The sequence below is a fragment of the Microtus oregoni genome, unplaced genomic scaffold (assembly GCF_018167655.1).
Source record: "Microtus oregoni isolate MIOR12 unplaced genomic scaffold, Mior012 000045F_ref0000178, whole genome shotgun sequence".
Taxonomy (NCBI): domain Eukaryota; kingdom Metazoa; phylum Chordata; class Mammalia; order Rodentia; family Cricetidae; genus Microtus; species Microtus oregoni.
In genome coordinates, this window is record NW_024543219.1 from 2661797 (window position 1) to 2682527 (window position 20731).

The following is a 20731-nucleotide window of genomic DNA, read 5'->3' on the forward strand; positions in this document are numbered from 1 at the left end:
ATAGACGGGCTTGATCGTGGAAAGGGTCAGAGTGGTGTCCCTGCTCAAACAAGGACCCCCAATCCTCAGACTTGAGTGGCCACAAAAGTTCAAGTCTACTCCTTTCTCATACCACAGAGCAATGTGGGGCAGTGAAGGAACTTTGACTTAGGCTCTGACTCCTGACTCCAGGACCCTTTCACCTGTGGCCGTACCTGCTCTAGATCTTCAGCCTCCTCCAAGGGGAACACGGAGAAGCAGAAAGACAACAAATTGGACTCATGGTCCAGGAATCTGGTTTATTGCATAGTGGAAGTTCTCTTAATCTAAGGACTGATGTCCATGGCTTCAACTAAGTGCCAAATGAAAACCCTAAAAAGAAAATAAAAAGTCCATATGAACAGTTTTTTCCTGCCACCGTTGTTTGAATAATCCCCTTACCAGCTATGTATGTGATGTCTACAATTCCTGGGTATTATCCATCATCTAGAGATAATTTAAGGTATATAGAATTGAGTTGTTTCTATGGAAATACTGTATTTTGTTACACAGAAGACAGGAATGGGCTTTGGGGGCTAAGAGGGATTCTGGAAGGATTCCCCACACATACTGGGGTGAGTGTACTGAAGAACCTGGGTTTTGCTAGAGCTATACAACACTGTGGGGAGCCTCCTGATGGTTCCTCTGGACATTGGTCTTCCATGCCTGCGAATTTCCACCCCTGCCACAGCATCAGAGTCTCTGAGCACCGTGGAGACAGTCTATGATTATGCATCTGTGTCTAACTCGAAGGGAAAACCTCCTTGGCAACCATACTGACCAGCAATCTCCTTCTGCTAGAACACATTCAGACTGGGTACCATCTGTGCAGAAGAGAGCCCCAGTTCTCTTAGAAAGATGTAGGCATTGTGTATCCTCTGACCATTGTCAGCTATTTTGCTCCAGGTTTGCTGGCTTTCATTTCAGACGCTCTCTAAATCTAGTTTTTGGTTCATTTGAACTCTACTTTGCGCCACAGGATGAGACTTCACTCCTTATTTAAACAGATTCTTTTTCTGAAGGTGAGAGCTCTGATGGCGAAGGCATGTGGGTGTGAATGACAGATGAGTAAGTATAGTCATCTGTCTATATCGGGCATGGAGTGACGCTAGACCAGAGGTTCTCAACCTGTGGGTTACAACCCCTTGGGGGGTTGAACAACCAATTCACAGGGATCACATATCAGATATTTACATTATGATTCATAACAGTAGTGAAATAATGGTCATGAAGTAGCAATGAAAACAGCTTTATAGTTGGGGGTCATCATGACATGAGGAACTGTTTTAAAGGGTTACAGCATTAGGAAGTTTGAGAACAGTCTAGGCCATCTTTAAGACAGCAGAATCCACAGATGCTTGAGCCATAAATAAGATGTATAGGATTCCATGGATTCTGCCCAAGCCAGCATACAATCAGCCCTCTGAGGTGACTTAGTATGCTTCATCAACAGAAATGCCACAGGAGTAGCTGTCACCATGTTCAGGAAATACTGGCCCAAAAATCTCTGTACATGTTCAACATAAACATGGCTTTTTTCTCCCAGTTACTTTGGATTTGTAATTAGTTGAACCTGTTCGTGGATCTGAACAACTATGAGACAGCTTCCGTTTATTACACGCCTTGTGCCTAACGGGCACGAGGTAAATGATTTGTGTGCACTCTCTCCAGTCTTTGTCACCTTTGTGGGATGCATTAGAGCCATTTATAGTGGAATAAACTGGGAATTAGCACAGCTTAATGGCTCACGTCAGGGCAGACAGATAAATGGTAAACAAGGTGGGGAAGCCAAGTGGGTCAGACTCCAGCAAGCGCTCCTTCCTCTCCCCTAGAGTTAGTTGCTTTACTTGTCAAGCAAATGTATTTTCCCTGTTTAATGGTTTGTTATCATGTTTGCTTGTTGTTGTTGTTGTTTTCCAATTTGTACCAACCACAGAATTCCAGAAACTCATTGACATCTAAAGAACCAGATATATTACAAGCATGGCAATTTGTTCCAGGATTTAGAAGGCTGAGGCGAGAAGACCAAAGTGAGTTTAAAGTCAGGCTAGGTGACTGTCTTAGGTTTGCTATTGTTGTGGGGAATAAAACACCATGAACGAAAGCTACTTGGGAAGGAAAGGGTTTATTTCAGCTATATTTATAGAAAATATAGTATGTATAGTATAGAAAATCTAGAGATTATTTAAAATATTGAAGGGTCTGGATGTAGCTCAGTTGTAAATTGCTAGCCTAGCATATAAGAATCTAAGTTCAACCTCCAGCACTAATAAGATTGGGCACGGTGTTGCATGCCTGTAAGCCCAGCACTTGGGAGGCAGAGAGAGGTAGGGTGGTCAAAAGTTCACAGTTTGACATCACAGTCCATCACTGAAGGAAGTCATAGTCAGAGCTCCAGCAGGACAGGAACCCCCAGGCTGGATGCTGATGCAGAAGCCACTGAGGATGCTGCTTACTGGTTTTCTCAGCTTGTCTTCTTACAGCTCCCAGTGCCACCATCCAGGTGTGGCACCCTCACGGTGTGCTAAACCCTTTCATACCAGTCACCAATGAAGAAATGCACCAAGTGTTTGCCCGTGGGAAATCTGGTGGAGGATTTTCCTCAACCGACGGTGCCTCTTCCAAAGTGATTCTCGCTTGTATCAAGTTAACATAAAACCTAGCCATCACAGTGATATTAAGTGTAGTCTAGGGCAGCCTCGACTATGTCATATATCACAAGGAAACTAATTGGTTCACTAAAAACCAAATATTAAGCAAAGGTAATTTTCATGAATGCGCTATCAAATGCCATCCTCAAGGGTGACAGATATCCTGGTTCCAATCGAAGCAAATAAATGCATGTCTGTGAGGCCGGCATTTTGCAGGTAAAGGCAAAGTAATAGTTCCTCCTCAGCTACATCATGAGTCCCAGGCAGTCAAGGGTACAGGAGACTTTGTCTCTTATGAAAAACCACTAATTTGTAAACTAATACAAAACATGGACTAGTTAAATGAAAATCTCAGTGCTAAGCACGTTACCTCCCTATAAGTTATTGGTCAGAGAAGCCCCAGAGACCCCCAGAGCAACACAGGCTATTGCCCTTGCTCTCGGTTAACAAACCATAAGTAGAAGATAAGACCTTGTTGCCGAAGGTATCATGTACTTTGGTTGCAAGGCATGTAGAAATTGTTAATCTTACCAGGAAGCTCTGTTCATGATGACAAGCTCCTGTGATGCAGGAATGTGGTATGTAGGTTACTGAGGGAGAAAAGACATCAGTGGTCTTTACCCAATGCTAGACTGTGCACATGCATGCTACAGTACTTACATGCCAGCCAGATATGTCCACAATAGCAGCAGAACCGTTAAAGGGGTAACTCACTACTTTTTGATTAGACTCGAGACCTGCTCCAAAAGAAAGAATTAGTGCTTTGTGCTGTAAATATGGTTTAAAATCTATTGCTAGAGAAGTCACAGACCCTTGCCGGGAACCTATTGCTCCTGATCTACTACATGGCCAAGTGGTCAAAATGCCTCCTAAATATTTGTTTCCCCACAGATTTTTGTGGCTCTCAACTGTGGTCAGAGAAACTTCTTTTGCCCCTGACAATAGGCAATGCCTCATAGAGCTCAAAGTGCTGAGGAGAATAAGTTACTGCAGTGTTTAGCCACAGGTGGGACATCTATTTCACACACCGCCACCCCAACCCCTTCCCCAAGAAGAGGCAGGAAGAGTACGGAGGGTGCAAAGGAGTGTTCTGAGATTCTGTCCTCTGGACATAACCTAGATGTTAGAAGCATGAGCTCACAGCAGTGGCGGTTACCTAAGGAAGACCTGACCAAGGTCAAGTCAGTTAAAAACTCCCAATGTGGACGGAGAGGGAGCCCACACTCCTAAGAGGGAGCTAATGAGACCACACTCCTATCTCACGAGCCACGAGAGTTTCTGGTTGCTGAAGGAAAGAGTCTATCTGCTTTGGGGGTGCTGCACTGGTGGGTTGCCTGTCCCCTACTGTATGGCCCACATCCATTTGCATATGGCCAGCACTAATTGGATTCAGTGGGTTTTTAAAAGCAAAGACAAGATGTTGGGAGGAGATGTGTTAGGTGGTCTGGGGGAGTCAGAGGAGAACAGTGGGAGCTGGATGTGATCAAGATACTCTATGCATGTACGAAATGTTCAAAGAATAAAAAAATATCATTTTACAGTAACTTGAGGTCATAAAATATTGTAAAACATTGCATTGCTCTTCTCTTCCTGAAGGATCACAAGGTTCAGCATTCTCTGCTGCAGGAGAAAGGCCCTAGTAAAGAGGACTATAGCAATAAGAAAGCTGGGCGATGGTGGCGCACGCCTTTAATCCCAGTACTCGGGAGGCAGAGGCAGGCGGATCTCTGTGAGTTCGAGACCAGCCTGGTCTACAGAGCTAGTTCCAGGACAGGCTCCAAAGCCACAGGGAAACCCTGTCTCGAAAAACCAAAAAAAAGAAAAAAGAAAAACAAGAAATAAAGAAAAATATGAAAGCATAAACATCAGGGAAAACCACAGGTTTCTAGACTATAGATATTCACCTTTGCAAATCTCACCCATGCATGTGGTTTCGAGAAGTTTCCAGATCCTAAGGGGCAAACTCACCTATGAGATCCCTAGGAGCGATCTCACCTATGAATACTCCCACTAAGTGTTAGTATGTCTCGCTGAAACTGGAAGGCAAGCCCTGTGGAGCAAAAGCTGACAACATGCAGAACAGTCGATCCGAATGAGTGATGATGCTCACGTGTTGAAAGAAACTTCTTTTTTTCCAGATTGTTAAGCAGTACCACCCACACAGGAAATTCAGCAGACATTCATTATACCTAGCATGTAATCCCAAGGATCCAGAGAATGTGCTTTATTTATTTTCACTTAGGGAATGGGAGAGGAATGAAATAGGATGGTTTCTGCCAACGCTGTTGAGATCTGGGTGTCCTGTTTTCATCTGAAAAAAAAATCTTAGGTCCCACTGTTTCTTCCCAAAATTGTTATCTTCCTCTACAAATAAACTCAAACTTTCATTTCAAACAACTAGTCCAATGCAAATAATTACCAAACCCGGCTTTGATATGGATCGGATTGCTCATTGTGAGAAAGACTTCCCAAATGACCCCCGAGGTCTGGGGCTTTGCTTTCTGTTTTTGTGTTCCCATCAAATTCACTCTTCCACGCTGCCGGCTGCTTTTGTTTATGGCTTTTCCACCTCCAGAAAGGAGATGTGCGTCACATCTGGACTCTTTCCAGCCCCTGACTAGAAGAGCTTGAGCAATCTCACAGCACCTGTTTTACTAAAAGAACCACCAAGGGGCCAAGCTGTAACTGCACTTCAAACTGCCTCAAAACTTCTGAAGGTGGGAGCCTTCACTCAAAACCGGAGGCTGATGTTTTTCTCAGCACACTTTCTTCTCAGTGCCTGACTGTAAATTAGACCAAAACAAGCTCTGAGGTCAAATGCAAACCCTTTGAGGCAAGAAACTAGCCTGGGATAGCCCTGTTTGCTTTGGTAAGGCCCATGAGTGACAGCTGGTGGTTCAGTTTGCAGGCTCAGCACAACCCCACAAGGAACTCAGCTGCACACAATGTCTAGAAGGCTCAAGTTGGCACCTGGCTGATGTTACCTGGCTCCTCTCCCTCTTCCACACCTCACTTTCTTGGCACACATTTTCCATCTGCCCGGAATATTCATCCTGCCTCACCTCCGTTTCTGAGTTCACCTGTAACTGTAGCTTTAGAAATCACCTAAAACAATGTTCTCATCCTTTGCCAATAGTCCTCTGACACCCTAGACAATGGAAGGTTCTTTGGACCCAATCTATGGGCCTCGTGGCTCTCAATCTGCCTGCTTCAACACACCTGTGCCCTTGTCATGACGGCTTCTCCATCCTAAACTTCACTGAGGCAGAGATCATACCTGTCCCCTCCTTGCTGGGGCTGCAGACCTCGGCAAACAGGGTGACAGAGCTGTTCTTGGGGTGGACTGATGGCTGACTACCCAGCCTGCTTCAGACTCCCATGTATTAGACCAGTGTCGGAACAATGCCACGATAACGGCATTTTCCAAAATGTAGTACAAATTGTAGCATAACCTGCCTCCTGGATACGTGAAGACAAGCGAGTGGGTGAAAGGAGTCTGTACTTCCTGTACGTGATGTGCGTGGTTCGAATGAGAACAGCCCCCATAGGCTCACGTACTTCAGTGGCTGGTGCCTAGTTGAATTGGCAGCACTGGTTTGGAGAGGATTAGGAGGTGTGGCCTTGCTGGAGGAGGCTTGTCACCGTGTAACTGAGGGTGGGTTTTGAGATTTAAAGTCCACACCATTTAGTCATTTTACCATTCTAGTTAGCTCCCTAGCTTTTACTCGCACATAAGGACGTGAGCTCTCAGCGACTGCTCCGGCACCATCCCAACCATGCTCCCTACCGTCATGGTCATGGACCCATCCTCTGAAACCGGAAGCAAATGCCCGGTGTAAGCTTTGTTTCCCAAGTTGCCTTGGTCAATGTGGTTAAACACAGATCATCAAGGAGCTAGCTGGGTTCTTCCCTTTGAAAAATAGGATTTTAAAATGCAAAGCCCACAATAACAGACGGTTTGATATGAGTGAACTTTTATTGTACTATCCTCCTCTTATTTAGACCGTTACCCCAAACAAAATAAAACTGTCGGTTATGACCTGAAAGCATTGCATCTAACAGGTATGTGCTCTTAAATAGGTTATAAAACATAATTTAATTAAATTTTTGAGAATTTCACACAATGTATTTTAATCATATCCACCCTCAGCTCCCTTTAACCCCTTTCCAATCCGGCCCCTCCATGCCTCCTCCTCGATCCCCGAGCTCTTTTATTTTTTAATTTATGTCATAGCCCATGGACACCAAAAGCATAAGGATAACACAAAATAATTCATTTTAAAACATTTTTGGGTGTGGCTGTTGTTTTTCACAATAGGGTTTCTATGTGTAGCAGCCTTGGCTATCCTGGAGTTAGCGCTATAGATCTTGATGGCCTCAAACCAAGAGATTCCCTTGCCTCTGCCTCCCGAGTGCTGCGAATAAAGGTGTGTACCACATGGTTAAAAAGATTTTTAAGCAAATCAAAACTTGAGAAAAGAAATGTAATAGGACATCTCTATCAAGGTACAGAAAACACTGGAGAGGAAAGAATGTAAGAGCCATGAGGAGTGCTGTGCAGGGCCAGGCTGTCCTCTGAACACGGCATGGTTAATACACCCACTAATTTACAGCAGTGATTATCTGCCCAAGCCCTGCACAAGGCTGGGCCCATCAACATTCCATCATGGCTGGGAGAAGTAGCTGCTGGTTCCTGGCGGAGGGGGAGTCATAATCTTTAGTGGTACAGTCCCTGGTAAGTCAACCTTGCTAATATGAAAAACATCCCCCCCAACACACCTCCAAGTACAGGCTCATGCAAACTATCGTAATAAAATGAAGTAGACAGTAGACCACAAAAATGGAGTTTCATGGAAGGGAAAGATGGGTTTAGAGAGATATGATGAAAGTGCATTATATATGTATGAAATGGTGGAAAGAAGAATTATTTTTAAGGTAATGCTATCAGTGAACATTTTTATCCCTCAAGTGAGATTGATTTCAGGATTGTGTTCTGATGACAAATCCAGAGACTAGTAATAAATTAATAGATAGATAGATGATAGATAGGTAGATAGATAGATAGATAGATAGATCTGTATATGAAGATTAAAAATAGTGGAAGTAGGACATTATTCTCCAAAATATGAAGCCAGGCACAGATGGAAGTCTTGGGCTTCTAATTCTAGAGGAAAGGCCACCAGCCATAAGGATGGGTGGGCAGCTGAGCATGAAGAAAGAAAGAGTCCTAATGAATATTTGTGTTTTAAACATATGGAATGTTGACAACGTGGTCATAACCAGGTGATTTTCCCATCATTACCACACTTATAGTCAATACTTATGAATAGTTTTAAAATGTTGAGGTTGTTTGTTAAAACATGTAACCTATATTGAATCACTGGGATACTGATGGCAAGAAAGTTCAAGAAAATTCTAGAAAGAATTAAGAACATTTGCCCAAGGTGTTTGCATCTGAATCTTCTTTTCCTTTTTCATTTCTTCCTTCTTCCTTCCTTCCCTCCCTTTCTTTTTCTCTTTCTTTCTTTCTTTCTTTCTCTCTTTATTCTTTATTTATTTTCTTCTCTCTTTCTTGCACCTTGTAAATCAGCTTATTGTGTGCAGCCTTAGCTCACCCTGGACAAACACACTGTCGTCCGTTGTCCATTGACAGGGAAGCCAGGCAGGTCAACCGTTGCTGCCTGCATGTAGAGATGGTTTAGCCCCTGAGGAGAGCCAGGACAAGGCCAAGCTTTCCAATGGGTCAGGGCAGTTTCCACAGTTTCCCTGGGTTTCGTGCAAGCTCGTTAGCTGTGACGTCAGCCATGTCCACTGTTCAGTCTGTCAGGAGTCCATCAGCTAGAGGGGAAACAGCTTTTCAGACCTGATTTAATTTCATTACCTACCATCATAGTCATGTCACAAAGCAATAGAAACACTGGTGTTCATGGGAGTAGCTGCACACCCCGATATTTAGAACACTAACTAAGTCTAAGGAGGACTCCAACCTAAGAGATGGAACCTTACAAGCAAAAGTCTCTCATTTGAGCAAAATTTTCTTTAAGAAAAAAAAAGTGAAAGGGAAAAAAATCATTGCACAGTAGGGTACAGGAAGTCATAGACCAAGAGGCCTTGCATCTTTGATTTGGTCTCCACCCTACCACATGACTCCACTCCTCCACTCCTCTACCTATGGAAGCCTGGAAGCCAGTTCTCTTCAATGTATTATTGCCTGGATACTCATAACACTGAGTGTCTGAGACTCTGGATTATTACCAGGAGACAGAACCCAGACCAGGGTCCTGAACTGACTTCCCATTCAATGAGACCCTCCAGTGCACCCAGAGATGCTTTATGCCTCAGTCCTAGTGTTTTCTGATCTGGACACATTCTGGAACATTCTTGAGCTTCATGGTTATAGCTAACATTTCAATTAGAGCAAAAGATGTGGAGAATGTGCATCAAAAAGAATAAAAAGTCTTCTTCATAGTTTGAGAATCTGTCCTGGGTCAGTTGTGATAGTTTTATTATCACAGAATATTGGCCAATGTGGTGCTCAGAGGGTACTAGTCAACAGAATCGCTTCAATAGATAGACACACACACACACACACACACACACACACACACACGGGGGAGGGGAGATGCAAACAAATAATTCTCTTCATTGTCTTGACCTATTTCCATGAACTTCAGAAGAATAACAGGTCTCCCCAATCAGTTCGAAAGAACACCTGGTCCACTATGATCTGGTAAGTCTTGATATCTTTGTTAAAATTGTGATGGAACTTCATAACAAATTATGAACCATCATTTATTCATCCAACAAATATTACTGAAGTACCCTGTGCCTTTTACAGTTGTTGAAAGGTAAGGCAGTACATTGTATAAGATCTGTGCTCTTCTACAACTGAATTGAAGACAGAAGTGTATTCTGTGGACTTATTCAAATTCTAATTTTTAGTTTTGCTTGTCAAATGGTTATAAAAATGTCACATCACAAGGTTGCTGTGTAACCGAGGTGAGTTGAAGACATGCAATTCACGGTGTAGTGACTAATGCCTTAAGAGTCTAATAAATGCCATCAAAAATGCTGTCTATACCAGTCTTAGCGGCACATGCCTTTAATCCCAGTCCTCTGTAGGCAGAGGTAGGTAGCTGCTTGTGAATTCCAGGCCAGCCTGGACTACAGAGTGAGTTCTAGAGCAGCCAGAGCTACAGAGATCCTGTTTCCAAACAAACGCCAGACAAGGAAGAATAACTCCCAAGCACTGTGCTTCTCAGAACTGTAACTTCCCAATGAAAGGACAATAGAGGGCACTTGGGTCTGACTCTGAAGTGTTCCATGTTTCCCTAAGGAACCAACCGCTGGCTCCTGGATCAAGAAAACTCAGGACTTTCTAAGGAAAAAGGTGTTATGCAAAATGCACGGAAATCCTTCACTTTGGGAGTCTGAGAAGCAAATACACAACCCCTCCTCTTAACCGCTGCCCCTGGAAAGATCTCGCCACCCACTTTGTTGTCAGGTGGGATCATGTAGATGAGGTCAGCAGCCACTCAACAGCAGCATACAAAGAGCTGATGGTGTTTAAGGGGGACTGTGCTAATTACACTGAGTTCACCAACACTAGCTTGAGTGGGCTTCCTCGAGTTCTGACTACCAGGGATACTCTGGGAAGGAGACTGCTGCATGCTACATAAGCCAGTGGAGTAGCCAGCAGAATGTTGTATGTCTCCTAGAGTCCTTTAAATCCGGCGTCCCTGGAGTCACCCAACATGGAAAGAAATAGAATTTCCAGGCTTGTAGCAATGCAGTGAGCTTAAAGAGCAGGAAGGACAGAATCCTTGGATGATTCCATGTAGGCTAGAAAGAAAACTCAGCAGTTAAGAATTTGTGCTGCCTTTGCTGGGGACCATAGTTCAAACCCTAGAATCCACAGCAACTCTAGCTGCAAGGGATCTGCTGCCCTCTTCTGGACTCAGAGTGCACCTGCACTCACATGTGCGCAAACACAGAAGCATACACACATATGTGTGCGTGTATATGTACATAGTGTTTATTCAGAGAGAGATCTTTAAATGACTACCCAAAACTGGGTAATGTAACTGTTTCAACAATATAATCACCATTAGGAATATTTTCTAACAGAGCCTCTCTGCTGGTGCAAAGAATTACAATCAGACCAGATTAAGGTAAATTTTAAATGCCTGAGTTTAATAGATGGCAGACTCCCCTGGTTGCCAGGAGCATGGCAGGAGGAAGACAGAGGGAGCGCACATGCAAACCCAAAGCCACGTGTTTCTTCTCTGGGTGGCCTCCTAAATATCCTGTGGGAGGGGTCAGCATTTGGCAGGCTGGGAGTTGGAGTCCAAGTGCTTGAGAGCCTGGGAGTTGGAGTCCGGACCAACAATCACCTGCTCAAAAGATCCAATTTCCATGAACAAACACCAACCCTAAGCATGGGAAACACAACCTCCTGCCATAGCATCAAGGACATGGGGAGCCATGTTGTCCTTAGCTTGCTGCTCCTTTCCTGGGCAAAAGAGGGTCTGAGGAAAACGTGGCTGTCACTCAGACCTATTCAGAAATGTTTATCAGTATTCTCCTGCATCTTCATTTCAGTGACCTCTCTGAAGCCTGAACAAAACCTATACCTCATCATTCTCTCCACTGACTGACTGCCTGCTTTGAACACCCTATGCCCAGTCATAAGTAATTTTTTCCTGAAGATAACTTACTGTATTAAAATCTCAAGCTTTTACCTGCACATCCTCTGGTTACTTCTTGCAGTAACCTCCAGCACCCTGACCCCACGGGTGGCTTCTGATCACACGGCCTTTGTTTGGTGAATCCCACTGATAGCAATGTTCCTTGATACAGCTTACAAGACCTGCAGTGTCCTGCCAGTCCAGATCCATTCAATCCCACCCCTTTAGGACTGTCCTCTGAAGTAACACAAGACACAGTGCCCCTGCCCTTACTGTCCCCTAGCACCAGCATGAAGTTGAATTCCACTTAGCATCATGCTTAATAAAGGCAGATCAGTTTTAAATGTTTTGATCCAGTCTCATGGATCGTGTTTGCCTGGATTCTTTTCTTTGCTGGGTGCTGCTGGGTGGTAGCACTGCCAACTGTAGTTGGGAGGTTTCCTTCAAAGCTTGAGAAACATTTCATTCATAAACTCATGGCAGGGACCTGGTAAATGCTTCTGTGGGGTGGACAGAGAATACCTGCCAATTTGGGAAACCGAAAGATAGCTTTTACCCACATAGACGCGTCTCCTCTGATTTCCAGGACAGACCAGCTTATCAAGAAACCGTCTTTCAACAAGGACTAGAAATCCTCTCTGATATTCTTTTTGCCATGAGGTCGAAAATCCAGCCGAAGTTCATATGACTCTTGAAGAATTTTGTTTTTCTCTGATTTTCACTGGAAATAAAGCAAGCAGTGCCCATGAAAGCAAAGATGTCCGCGGTCCTTCACAGAGCTGCGCACAGGCTTACAGGAATGCGAGGGGCGTGGTGGAAGATCACCCAAATCCCAGCTCCGAGACACTTCTTCTGCTCCGAGGCAAAACTGTTTGTATAAACTTTTCTTTTGATTTTTGTTATCCAAATAATTCCAGCTTAAATTGGAACTCAAAATATTAATCTGATAATGACACCGTTGAGACACATTCTCTGCCGCCTGATCTCAAATGACTTACAAGGCTTTACTTTCCCCATTTTCTGCATTCCTTTCCAGCTGGGGCTTTTGCTTGTGTTTAACAAGGACCTCCCCTCCCCCACCCACCACATCCACCATCAGGGAGGTAAAAAGGACCCTGAAGTGGGCGTCTTAAGATGATTACTATGTACTTGGGAATATCCTTTAATTTAAATTTTGTTTTATTTTATTTTTAGCTTCAAAGCTTTCACGGGAACGAACACCTGTCTTTCCTGGCAGGATAAGAAATTGCCAGGTACCTGGCACACTTTGTTTTGTCAAGTCCTCAGACAGTGACACTGTGCATAGAAGTCGCATTTTAATTAATGATCAAAGCAAAGGACACCTGTAACACCGGGCTAGACTTCTCAAGTCTTTGATTTTAGGTTCACAAATGGAAAAAAAAAAAAAAAACTTTGAGTCTTCATGCACTTCCCCTTCCTTGAAGACTGACTTCATTCTATTTTTCAAAGGCAATACATTTAGCCGATCTGAGCACTGAAGTTACTGTGTCCATTTCCAGGGGACACCAGAGCACAGCTGGAAAGGTGCTGTTGCAGGGCGATTGGTTGTGGCACAGGGTACTAGGGCATGAGAGCGTCAGGTGAGTCTCAAAAGCCTTGATCCACAGCTCCTTATTACTATGTCATTATGAAGAAAAGGATGACTTGAGATTCACTGAGTAACTCCAAACTAATTTCAAATATAATTCACTATATCAGAGAAACTAAAACATCTAAACGTTGAAATATCGATATGTGTTGATGGTACACCCTACACATGTAGCTATATTATGCTACATAAAACAATATTAGTATTTAATTATTAATATAACCCAAGTTCATGAGTATTGACACATTAACATAGGTAAAACTGAACGGATGAATGGATAAAGACACTGTGATATATAAATGTATTTATGTGTGTGTACATACATGTTTATTTATTTATATATACGTACATACACTAGAGTCCTATTCAGAGGTCAAGAATGAATTCATGCCATGTGCAAGAAAATGGATGGAACTACAGCTCACCATGGCAACCGAAATAAGATCAGAAAACATTTTTTCTCAAATGTTAAATCCTAAAAATGCTGACAAAAGAGCCTGCTGTCCAGAGATGCTGTGTCCCAGGGGAGAAAAGAGCCTGCCATCCAGAGATGCTGTGTCCCAGGGGAGAAAAGAGCCTGCCATCCAGAGATGCTGTGTCCCAGGGGAGAAAAGAGCCTGCCATCCAGAGATGCTATGTCACAGGGGAGAAAAGAGCCTGCCATCCAGAGATGCTGTGTTACAGGGGAGGAAGAGGTGTGAACAGGCAGGGGTGTAAAGGTGTGCACAAAAATGCCCAATTGAAACTCATTGTTTAAACAACTAATATATACTAATAAAAATTAGAGTGCTTTTAGAATATATTTGTATCACATAGCATTTGAGTTACATATGGTCATAATATATAGCCTGTGATGTTAAGCTTCTTATATGAACACACATATCAATAATTTCCATGGAGAGAACAGGACTACTGAGATTTGTTGGGTTTGCACCAATGTGTGTCAGTAGCTTGGAGTCTCTAGTAACAAGCTGAAATCATACTTTACATACATTGTAGGTGAAAAGACAAGAAGCAAGAGGCATAAGGAATAAAACCCAGAAATAGCCCTTCATATTTTGTTGCATACAGGGCCACAACTTAATATTTTTTTGTACAATTAGCCCGATATTTTTTGACATTTTTCTTTATCGTTACCATTGTTGGTGAGAACCATCTAATGAACATCCTAGATTTGTGACAATTCTCTACTATTTGATCATTTCTAAATTTCTGCTAGGCATAACATACTGACATGAATGTTTTAATGCCTCAAACTGTTTGGAAGGTTCATTGTGCATGGTTAGCAAGTCACCTCTCTGAAGGTCACTCCAGGTTACAGGGCCCTTAGTGACATAGCCAGTGCCCACTATGACACCCTTGACAGTAAAGGGCTCTCCTTTCCATTCCTCACCATCAGCTGATATTTGAAACGTTTTCACACTTTGGATCACTAAACTGAATATTTTCCTGTTTCCTCTTTTATTTTTCAGGTATTCTTACTGACGAGAATCCAATCACTGGCATACCAATTCTTTATATTTAAGAGGCATAGCTCCTCAACATTGGGTCTGTTGTGGATACTTCTCTATATTTAAATTTGTTTTAATTTATCAGTGAAGTTTGTTGGTTTGTTTGTTTTGTTGTTGTTATTGGTAATGATGATGTTTCAAGACAGGATTTCTCTGTCTAGCCCTGGCTGTTCTGGAACTTACTCTGTAGACCAGGCTGGCCCAGAACTCAAAACATTCACCAGCCTCTGAGTGCTGGAATGAGGGGTACATGCCACCACCACCCAGGCTCAATGAAGTTTTTAAAACATAAAGACAAATAAGCGTTTTTGGTCTTGTGAAAGAAAGCCCACTTATCTTTTTCCTGTGAGTCCTACCATGGTGTCTTATCGTGGAAAATCTTTCCCCACTAGGAAATAAATATGTCCTATGTTTTATTACTGTTTATTTACTTTAGCTCTAACTAAATTCATAACTGTTTCAATTGAATAATTTTTGTACCAAACCCTGAGCTTTTGTTCATCTGCCAGTGTCCACATTAATTTTCAGGAACTGCTAAGGCAGATTCATACCTGAGGTGAGAAACCCTGAAACACCACAAAGCTGCTCTGGCTGGGCTTCTGGGGCTCCTGATCCCCCATGGTAATGGGAAGTCACAGTCTGGGCTACCAGGAACTGTAACTTTTCATGGAGTAATAATCTAAGTAAAATGACGTCTCTGTGTCTCTGGAGGCTAATCTTCCAACTCAGTGCTATGATTTGAATAGAGGAAAATGGAGCCACATGTGTCCCTTTAAGAGAAAATCTGATGAAAAGTCTCAGCTGGGTGTCTGTTATGAGGTCACTGAATTAGAAGCAGCTCTTGACATGGTTTGAAGAAAGCTCCCTTAGGGTTTAATTGATCAACGTGGCACAATGTGCAGAAATCAGAATCCCTTGCCCTTGCTGACCTGTCTATTATAGAGGGGTAAGGTGCAAGTGTTTAAGGATGGAGGTCAGGATGGTACTCAGAAGAGATGCAAAGGATGGAGGTCAGGATGGTGCCCAGAAGAGATACAAAGAGTGGAGGTCAGGGTGGTGCCCAGAAGAGATGGAGATCAGGGTGGTACTCAGAAGAGATGCAAGGGATGGAAGTCAGAACAGATGCAAGGGATGGAGATTAGGATGGTACTCAGAAGAGATGCAAGGGATGGAGGTCAGTTTGGTACTCAGAAGAGATGCAAGGGATGGAGGTCAGGATGGTACCCTAAAGAGATGGAAGGGATGGAAGTCAAGGGATGCAAGGGATGGAAGTCAGAATGATGCCCAGAAGAGATGCAAGGGATGGAGATTAGGATGGTACTCAGAAGAGAATTATCAGTCTTGCACCTGACCATCATAAAAAGAAAGCTGCTAAGAGAAACTTCAAGTTCAAAACAAGAGCCCTAAGAACTAACCAATCTTAAATCAAATGAACAATCAAAGATATTAGAAGCAACCTGCATTCTGCTCAACACCAGCCATGCCTTATCTGATGCTCCTTCTAGCTCAGAACCTCCTGAATATCCATGGGAAGCTATTCACTCCAAACTCTTTATTCATCTTGAAGCCAAATGTTGGGATCTGATTTGATTTTCTAAAAAGCAGGAAGGAGATAACCTACCGAAAGACAATCTGTCCACAATAACAATAGAAAGAAACTCAAGAGAGTTGGAAATCCAAAATGAGGCTGGGGGCGGAGCTTAGCAATAGAATACTTTCCTAGCATGCTTGAGACCCCCAGTTCAAGCCCCAGCACCACAAAATTACTGAATGAATGAGTGGTCAATGTCAAAGTAGGGTTGTAGTGAAATGAGAATGAGAATTAATGGGTTTCACTTTAAAATGCCTGGCATGCGGAAGGAAGGAAGGAAGGAAGGAAGGAAGGAAGAAAGGAAAGGGATGGAGGAGTGTTTCTCAAGGGACTTACCACTCAGTACAAACTCAACCTAATTTTCTATAAGCATAGAAATAAATAAGACTTTGCTGGCTTATAGCCATTCTGTTGCTTCAATGTTTGCCCAGGTTACCATGGTACAAACTACAGTGTTGGACCCTTTGTGATGGTAAAGCGTGTATTATCCAGGTTATTCCTGCATGGAATCATAACATCTGGGTGTAGCACAGTACGTCTGGGTGTCCTGTAGTCTGGTCTATGCATCCTATGTTAAGTCAGAGCACCTTATTATGGGAAACAAATGTCCTTCATTATCACATTCTATTAGCCCCATTCCTAAAATCCTACCGGGGTGAGGAAGGCAATTAAGGATCAGGACTTCATTCTCTGGGGTAAACGGAGGCATGGTAAATTAGCAGAGCCTTCTATTCCTGGATCACATTAAACTGACCCTCTCTTCCCAAGGCCTTCTACTCCAATCCTGGAGTCCCTTAGGAGCAGAGCCAGTTGGGGGCTTGGTGCTTGTTTCCTAAGGAAGGCTGAGTGAACACCCCCCTGTGAGGGTGCTCATTTATCAGGCTCCTGAGCCAAACGCTTAGCACAAGTATTGAACCTGCACGAAAGGAGATGGTGGATGCAGAGGAACCCGCACAGACAAAGCCACCCAAGTCAAGTCTCTGAGAGCCTGTCACCTGGCATCAGTCCTCCTCAGGGAGGGCTCCCTCCCCCCAACCCACCCCTTCCTACCCTTCACAAGTCTTCAAAGACAGGGGATCCAAACCGGCACTGTCCAAAGGTGCCCGCTTAGCTTTCTCTTGATCTTCCTCCTCGAAATCTCCCTTTGAACGGGACTTACACATGCAGAATGAATAGAGATTAAGGGCAATTATGGTTTTTGTTTTGCTCTTAATGGCCCATGCAACCCTGAAATTTGCTCGTGAAATCTATGGCTAATACTGCGTTATTGCCTGCCTCATCTGTGGAGTGCCATATTTCATTGCTTCCCAAAGCCAGTTCTGGTATTTTCTTTCAACTTCACTCCAAAGCTTTCCTTTTCATGTGCTTTAAGTGCTGGGCACCAAGGCTAAGAATTAAAATATCCCAGAGCTTGGAGGGGAGGGAGGAATGAGAAGTTAAGATTGCCCAACGAAATCCCTTGCCCACCCGTGATTCTACTGATTTGAAAAAGCAAAGGCCAACAGCAGAGATAGAAAGAACTGGAAACACATTCCGGGGCTTTAGCAGTGATGCCTGTGCCACAGATGGAGTCCTGCTGCTCTGTTATCTTTGTGGAGGGAAAGGCCCCCGAGAACCCATTCCATCGATGGAGAACTGAGGGTTGGGAAGATTTCACTTTGAATAAATATTTGGTGCTCAGGCTGTCTCGGTAATCTCCCCACACAGCAAAAGCCTCACCAGAAAAAAAAGGGCATGACAAAAAAAATTAGGTAGGTGCCAAAGTGTCCTGTAGTGTGGGAAGGTGTGAGACATTTCCTGGTCCAGACCTTTGGCCCCCAACACCCCACCTCCTCACTGGGGACATGGTTGGGTCAATCGCCCACGCTGTTTGTCAAAAACAAATGAGAATTGTTCCCTCTGCTCGTGGTCACACATGAGCCGTCTTTCACGGGCAGATTTCATGACACAGAAACAAATAAGTAGCTGGGGAATGAGTAATAAATTACCTCTGTCGGAGTGCATTGGTGTGACCCTAGGCATGTTCTCGCCAAGCCTGCAGGACCGGGGACCTGTGGGAATGGGCTCAGCCCGGGAATCCAGAGCCTGGCCTTTCTCTCTTCATTTCCATAGACGTAGCGACATTAGTCTGCAAACTACTCACTGTTTGTGGTTAGAAAATGACTGATAAATGGCTGAAGAAGTTTGAACTTATACAACAATGTCTCAAACACATTCATGTGGATTTCTTTGATTCTAGTGTATTTATTATGTGTTCCCATATCACATATATAGACACTTCTATATAAACACATACGAGTATGTACATGAATACGAATTATCTTCTAACTTTAGCAGTATTTAGTAGGAGTCTACAGCGTGTGTGAAGATTGATGGAGCTAACACTATGTTAAACAGCTGTCCCTTAGTCTCAAGAAACATGCTACCTACAAGATTTATTTACTCAGTATATCCAAGTAGATCTATGAACAGTTCTGTAATGACTGCCAATACAGTTCTCCTCTGTCAGAATCCTGCTACTCTTTACAAACCATTTATGTCTACTTCGCATCCTAACCCTTCGAAGACAAGACTCCTTCTCTCACCTGTGGAACGGAAGTAATAAAATAGAAATTAGTCCGCCCGTGCCTCCCCGAGACAGCCAGCTGATGGACGTTGACTGTAGGCCCCCTTTCTGGGAACTCATAGTTTTGCTCAATCTGGAAGAAAACAAAAAGTTTGCAAGACACGGGATATGAGGGCATTCTGAGCCCCCACGTGTGCTGCGGAGACCATGATTTCCTATTCGGAGTACGAACAGGTGAGGCTGGGAAGTGAATAATGAGTAACCTCTGCCACAGGCTGCAGTGCCGCAGGCCACTGGGATGACTCAAACGTAGCCCCTGAGTTGGACTTGAGCCTTGTCATTGACACTCTGTCAACTGTTAGGGACTCCAAGAAGTATAAAATAGGACTCCAAGAAGTAAGCTTGAATCTGATTCTGAACCAAAGAATCAGAGGGTCAGTGAAACACATCCTAAAAATGTATCCCAGCTTAGCAAAATGGCTCATTGATAGCCAGGGTTTCTTTACGGTGTGGTTGTGCCTCCTCATCAAGGCTAGGGACTGAATGAACGTGAGAACATGGAAGGAGATGACAGGTTCTCCACAGACAAGCCTGCATGCTAGCCCTCTACCCCGACACTGCCTGCCCACCCTCCACCCCTAGACTTCCTGTCCAAGGGCATTCAGCACATGTTTTCTTCACACACAAAATGGCGAAAATGTCTGTGAACAAAAGCACTGGCAAGGAAGGCTTCCAAGAGAACAGAGATAAAGCAGCTCGTCAGAAATTCCAGTGATGCCACCAGTCACGTGGCCGTGAAGTTAACCTCCTTAAATCTTAGTCTCCTGGAATATAAAATCTGAGCTCTAATAACACATGCCTCAAAGACCTCCATAGTGAGCCTTGCGACTCAAAACCCTGTCACTTGGTCCACACAGGGCAAGGCTACTCCATGTCTGCCCCCAAATTCATGCCATGCTGCAAACAGGCACCACGAGGACCAAGCTGATAGTCACAGATTATATAGACATCTTGAAAAAGTAGGCCTATTGTAAGTTCATGGTAGAGACTGGAACAAGCTTCATGGGCCTCAGAGATCTATTTGCAAAATAGGTGTTTTTCGGTTGATTCTTCAAGGTAAAATGCATATACACAGAACATATACACTCATGTGGGATCAGCACTATAGACTGCGGTAGACACTTGAGGGAAAGGCAGCCTCATTATGGCATTGGCTACATATGGCCACCTGCAGATGGCCAAAAAACTAAGAGGTTGATGGAGCCACAGTTTGCCATCGTGTATACCTCTCTGCCCTTCAAATGAGGAAGGTCTTATTTCAAAACACCATTTGGTCCCATTGTGGCCCGTGCTTCACAAACCATTGAGGTAATGTTTATTCACCCCTCACTTTAGCAACTATTTATGAGCAGTGTTTATAAGTTCCCGTGAGCACCCGGTGGTTATTAGTGCTACGCAAACCAACAGCCGTCAACATTGGTTAATCTAGACAGAACACAGGGGTAGCTCCAACCCAGCATGTGATAGTCTGTCTCTGGGTTTATTCAAGTGTAATGCACCTTTAATGTCAACTTAGATTTTTCAGCTCCCTTCACAAGGCTCGCAGTAATTATAGTCAACAGGGAAACTGAACTCAGCCCAAGAAGAAGCCCGACAGGAAACCGTGGGGGGAAATTTCAAAACAAGACACAAACTCCTGTCAATTTCCAAAAACAAAAACAAAAAAGGGTTAGTAAAAAAGAAGTGAAACTTGCCCAGTGTGATAGAATACGAGGAATGTGAAGCCGTGCGTTGGGCAACACTGCCAGGGCTTTTTTGGCGAAAGGATGGGTACCATCCCGGGCTGGGACTAGCCTGGCATGAGCCCGGACCACACTTTCTCCTCCAAGGCGAGTGTGCGAGCCAATCATCAGCTTATTTTTGGCCTCACAGTTAATGATCTGTTGGTGCCCACTTTTCTCTTTGTCACAACAACTGGGACTGCAGCTGAGGCACAGCTGGCCTCTCTCTCGCCCAGCCCTATAATTTACTTTAACAGCTTTAGGGACAAGAGGAAATGGCAGAGTGCCCCGGAGCCCCACACTTGCTTCAAAAATTA